The following is a 5,865-nucleotide window of genomic DNA, read 5'->3' as shown; positions in this document are numbered from 1 at the left end:
TAGAATTTGTGGAGTGGGTCAAGCGTGCAACTCGAGAGGCGCATGTCTATGCGCGAGCACAGCTAGGTCTGGCGGCGCAGCGTCAGAAGAGATGTTACGATTGCAAGGTTCGTACTTCTATGTTTGCCCCCGGGGAATGGGTTTGGTATTTCTACCCTCCTGCGGATGTTAAGTTGGGACTTCCGTGGCGGGGCCCCTTTTTAGTGTTGCGTGGGAAGGGTAACATTCGGTGGATTCAAGCTTCCCCAGATAGTGTGGTTAAGGCGGTGGCCATAGATAACCTGAAAGTCTACGAGGGTGCGAGTGCGCCAGTTTCCTGGTTGGGAGATGGGGCTGATGGTGTCGACGTAAAGGTGGTTGATGGGTGTGGTGGTCCGGGGAACGTGGCGGGTCAAAACGCGTATGATCCGCGCGGCACGGATTCCCAGGTATTGGTTGACACAGAGTCGGACGAGTTTGATGGCTCAGGATTTTCTCGTTCTAGCTTCAAGACACAAGCGGTGAAGTTGCGGCAGGTGGTTGGCCCTCAGATTAGTTCTGGGGAGGTTCTGGTAGGTTCCTATAAGCCACTGGTAGCTGGGCAATTGAAGGACCGTTTGGGTGGTTTTGTGTTCTCTAACCCAGTGCAGCGTGCACCGGGCAAGAGGTTAGTGAAAGCTCCGTGTCACTACGGTTATGCGTCTTCGTAGTTGGGTTGTCAGACAGAGGAGTGACTGTTGGTTCGTGGGGAGCAAGACATATAATGGTAGCTAATTCGCGTTCGTGTAGCGGCAGTCTATTCTCTTGCCATGGTTGGTAATGATTCCATGCAGTCTGTAGTTTCCGGATGATGTTGTCGTGCCATGTTAATTCTTGGTGCGGTAAGGTAACCCTGGATGTCGTGTGTGTCATGACTGTCCTCGGTAGATTATTCTCTGGGTTATTGTCAGGCCGAGTGTTTCAGGGCTCGCCATAGCATTTCGGGAGGCTATGCTGTCTGTTCCGCCCGGGTTGCGGCGTTTTGGTCTGTGGGACGGGCCTGGTGATGCCGATATAGCCGGTGTGTTCCCCTCTTCCGTGGTAGTTTCTGATAATACTACCTCACCTTGCTTGAGCGTTTGGTAGCGGTGTAAGCTGCGGCTGGACTGGTTCCCAGGTGCGTGGTGCCGCTATGGCCAGGCACAACTCTGGGCATCCGGAGCTCTGTGGGAGGTCAGGATGACAGTCTTTCGCCAGTAGCTTGTTTCGGGCGGACTTATAAGGGCTCTCGGAGTTCCTGATTTGTGGCTAACGCAGATATGGGGGCCACGGGGCCGGCCATGTTGCGGGGTAGGGACGGGGTGCGGGTTCCAGACTGCTACGGACCGTGTTGGTCGGCCAAGCGACAACTCCCCTATGGTCCGTGAAAATGTAGCACCGCGCTGATTCGGGCATCTGTTTCTGAGCACCCGAGGTAGTTGTGTCACGTGTGTTCTCTAGCCGGCTGGTACCGCGCGACTCACCCACGGGCATTCAGATTTATTACCCTTGATCGGAACGAATTTGGGGTGTTTGTTCCCCGTTAGTGTCGGAGTTTGAGACGGATTCCTTGAAAACTCCGGAATCCGCATCACGTGATGATCGAGGGTGTGGTTTGTAAACTCCGACGTATTTCAGGCTGGTAGGGGAAGGCCAGGACGGTTTGTTCACCGAAGTGTGTGCGTCATAAGGTGTGAGTTACTCGTTTCAGGGAAATGAGAATGAGTACGGCGGATGACGGGTTCGACCACCGCGATTCCTGCGGGAGGCTAGTAGGTGAGGAGAAGCAGGGTGAGTTGCACCGAGCACTGTTGTCTTGTGACTCACCATGCACGCGTCTGAGTCTACGATGAGGGCTGGTGGCTGGTAAGGGTAGCGATCTCGCGTTTTGCGCAGACTTGAGCGGTGAGATGACTAATGGTGTATTTTCTCCATGGTTTGTTTCAGTTGTTACTGTGAGACGACATGTCCTGGGCGGACATGTCGCTAGCCCCATCTGGCGAACAGATGGAAGAGAGGGAGGTGACGCAGCCGGAGAGGGAAGCTGCGCCGGAGGCCAAGGAGATGACGCAGCCGGAGGGACAAGCTGCGCCGGAGGCCAGGGAGGTGCCGCAGCCAGAGGGAGAAGCTGCGCCGGAGGCCAGGAGGCTCGGCGACGGATGGGAGGGGATGCCCTTCACAGACGAGCTGTTGTTGTCCCCCAGTGGCAGGGGTTGAGTCGACATCCCGGGAAGAGCACGCCACGGTCGTCGAGACCGTTCGTGCGACCGGACCTTCAGCCCCGGCAAAAGCAACGAGCGACTCCTCGACAACCAAGGAGACGGCGGCGGCGGCAAGGGACGAGGTAGTGGTGGCCTGCGAGGGACCCGTCGTTTGCGACGGTGGAGTGTCCATCCTGGAGGAGCAGTGCCCTGCACCAGGGGTTCAGGACGGCCAGCGGGAGCCACCCCACCCTGGTCCCCGGCAAGAGGGAGTCGGGTCCGCCCCGGTGGATGGGGAGCGGGGCTGGAAGGCGCAGAGAGCCTCGGCGGCAAAGCAGGCCGACGGCACGAGTGCAGTAGGGTTCACAACCCCACCCCGTTCCCCGGCGAGCGAGGCGCCGCCGCAAGTGCAGATGTATAGATACAATAATGTAACCCAACAAGTCAAGCGTAGGGTTATATACCGTTTTTGCGTGGAGCTAGACGCCCTGAGTGATACACACAGGACGGGTCATGATGTGTGCTTGGGTACTACGAGTACGTCCTTCCAATGTGGTTTTATCCTGAACACGAGTCTTTTCTCTTAATCCTGAGCATTATACATCACCACAATATCGGATCTGAAGCGTCTATACATTACACTGTTTCAAAAGATCGATGTGAAGAGCGGCGATTTATCCAACCGCCATTTCTGTTGACCTGTGACGCAAGCTTTGCCAATGCGCATAGTGCTCGGCTAACTTCGGTTTCATAAGCAAATGGTCGGCGAAGAACGTGTCACATCCATATCGCCGTGACGAGCTTTTCTCAGCCATCCCGTGATGCATTTGCTCATGAACAGAATTGGATGAATCGTTACTGTGTTCAACATCGTGTCATTCTGTGTCTGGGTGAGCAGGTGGTGCATCTATCAGTGGCTCGATTATGTACTTAGTGGGTGTTCTAGCTAATCCAAGCTGCTCTGCCAAGGTTGACATGTGTCCTGACCACTCTGCTGCAGATATTCCTGCGTGATAACTTTTTATCACTGCTTAGCCATGCTACATCAGATTCCAGAGCTGATGCTACACTCTTCGCTTGACTTACAATATCTTTCAGTGGTGGGCCAACGTGGTATAGGTTTTTGGGGCCCTGGTAATGCTTCATTGGCACTGCTGCCCACTCCCCTAACTTTAGATTTCTCATGTCCAACTTGTTTATTCTTGGTATAATCATAGAGTCAGCTTCAGGCTTTGTCAGTAAAGATTATTATTAGAACATATTGTGAATTTTAGAGATCGAAGTGGCTCGTGCTCCGGTAAACGGACAACGAATCTGTGCTCCGGCAATCCCAGAGTGTACTGCAAAGTCATGTAAAGAGCATTTCTCAGCGCAATGGAAAATGGTGCCACACGAACCTTGTGTTTTTTGTTGGGCAAAAGTTTTTCTCGTATTTTGACTTAAATAAGTGTTTGATGGAATATCAAAATGCAACATTGTTCAGTATTATCATAAAGATTCACGGACCATTAATGCTCCTAAGAAAACTAAAGAGTACCGAAACGAGTGGAAAATACTAACAAAAATTGGAAGTATTACACTGTGAACTACGCCTGTGTTGTTTGGGGGAAAACTGTTTATTGCAAGAGGCACAGGGAAGTCAAATTTGAATTATGATTGAAAAAACATGACTTGACATGACGACATTGAGCGAGACCATGACTTTCAATGCATTCTGGGATTGCCAGAGCATGAGCCAAAAGAACTCCCGGTCCGGTTACCGGAGCACGAGCCACTGCCTTTAGAATTATCATCAATACATAAATGTGTGCTAAGACCCAACTAACATTTAAAAGTTTTTTATAGCGACGGTTTGATATTTTTCATATATATGTGTAATAGACTGGCAAGCTATGGCTTCGCTGATGGTTTGTGTTGGTCATTTTTGATTCTTGGCTTCTGATGATCGTATGTTGTGGGTGTAATTAGTCTAGGATTGTGCATGCGTGTTTAATGAGCAAAATACAATACCAAATGTTTGAAGATTCACCGAATATTACAGAAGTTATTGCAAGTTTAGCATGCCTATCCCCCTAAATTTATACGCACTCAGGTGGAAAATATACAATCTCTCTGAATCTGCATTTTTTGGGAAAAAAAAAATTGCCTAAGGGTGCAGGAATTCTGGTTCAGGATAGTCTAATAATCAGGAAACCACAAAAAAAACCTTAGGAGTCGTTCACAATTATCAACATTTTCACAAGCATACAAACCGTACGCTGGGGGAGAGGGGGGGTCAATGCCTGCCGTACGCTTTCAGCATTTCCGAAAAATGTCGATCTATTTCCTGCACCGCGCGCCCCAGCCGGCATCGCACGCATCCTCACGCCGCGATGCGCCGAGCTCCGGCCGGCCCGCGCCCCGCGCCTCGCATGGGCCTGCTGAACGAAGCCGTCAACGATCAACGAGCTCTCACCTGTTCTGCAGCAGTTTGAGGAGACAGTCATGCGCGAGAACCATGAGCTTCTCAGACAGCTAAAGGCCATGCTGCACGAGAGGGAGGTCCGCGATGGCGAACCGGTGTTCGTGTCAGCGCAGACGGATGTATAATACATGAGCCCACAGCGCACCTTCGGGTACCAGTCGAGGACCCAAGCGACAGGTCCGCTGATGGCAGCGGGCCTAGGCCGCCCTCTCCTGCTCGCTCTCTCCGGCGCTATCAAGCAGTGCGTGCTTTGCGAGCGGGGCCACGAACACACCAACTGCACCGCCAACTACCCGCTGGACAGACCCATCACCCAGAGGAAGGGGGACATCGCTCGCACGAACGCGTTCTTCCTGGCGCAGTCGAACCTGTTCGTCGACCTGCTATGCACCGCCTTTCACACCACCTCACGGCTGACCATCGCCTAGGTCGAGTGTACAAGATGGGCACGGACGGGAGATGGCCGGAGCGGCACACCCGTACCCCCGGGTACAGGGAGTGCAGTAAAGGCTATCTCCGGGAGAAGACGGTGCTGGGGCCGAGCGCCCAGAAGGCGGCGCCGGCGTCACCAGCAGCCGGCCGAGCCATTCTGTGCCCGGCGCGTAGGGATGGCCGGCCATACGCGCAGGTAGTGGCTGGCACACCGCCCACACCGATGCCCGCGCCGCGGGCTTCGAAGCGGGCGTGCCCCATACCTGTGCCCCGGAAGGCAAAGATGCACGCTGCCGGGGTAGCGCTGCCTGCCATGGGGCACACAACGTCGGCTGCCACGCAGTGCGCAACGTCGGCTGCGACAGAGTGCACGACGTCGGCTTCAGCGAAGCGCGCGTCGTCGACTCGAGCAGAACGTGCAGCATCGGCAGCAGCAGCGACAAAGCGTGCGGCGTCGACGGGTGCAAAACGTGCGGCGAGACGGACGGCAGCGACGGCGAGACGAGCATCGGCTGCGGCGAGACCAGCCCCATCAGCTGCGATGCGTCGAGCGCCCGCGGAGTCGTCTGCGTCGGCGTCCGAGTCACCAAGATCAGCTGGATCGCGGCCTCCATGGCTGTAGGGTCAGTGGTTACGGGCGGCTTGCCCAGTAGTAATCGGGCCGCGTTCCGAGAGTTCTGTACCCTGTGGGGAAACCTGCCGGATAGAGCTCTCGGGGCCTGGGACAGCCCGGCCTTCAGCAGTGCGAGTGGCGCACCGGCACTGGAGCTC

Source organism: Priapulus caudatus, unplaced genomic scaffold, assembly GCF_000485595.1.
Source record: "Priapulus caudatus unplaced genomic scaffold, Priapulus_caudatus-5.0.1 Scaffold443, whole genome shotgun sequence".
In the NCBI taxonomy this organism is placed as follows: Eukaryota; Metazoa; Priapulida; class Priapulimorpha; order Priapulimorphida; family Priapulidae; genus Priapulus; species Priapulus caudatus.
This window is presented reverse-complemented; position numbering follows the sequence as displayed.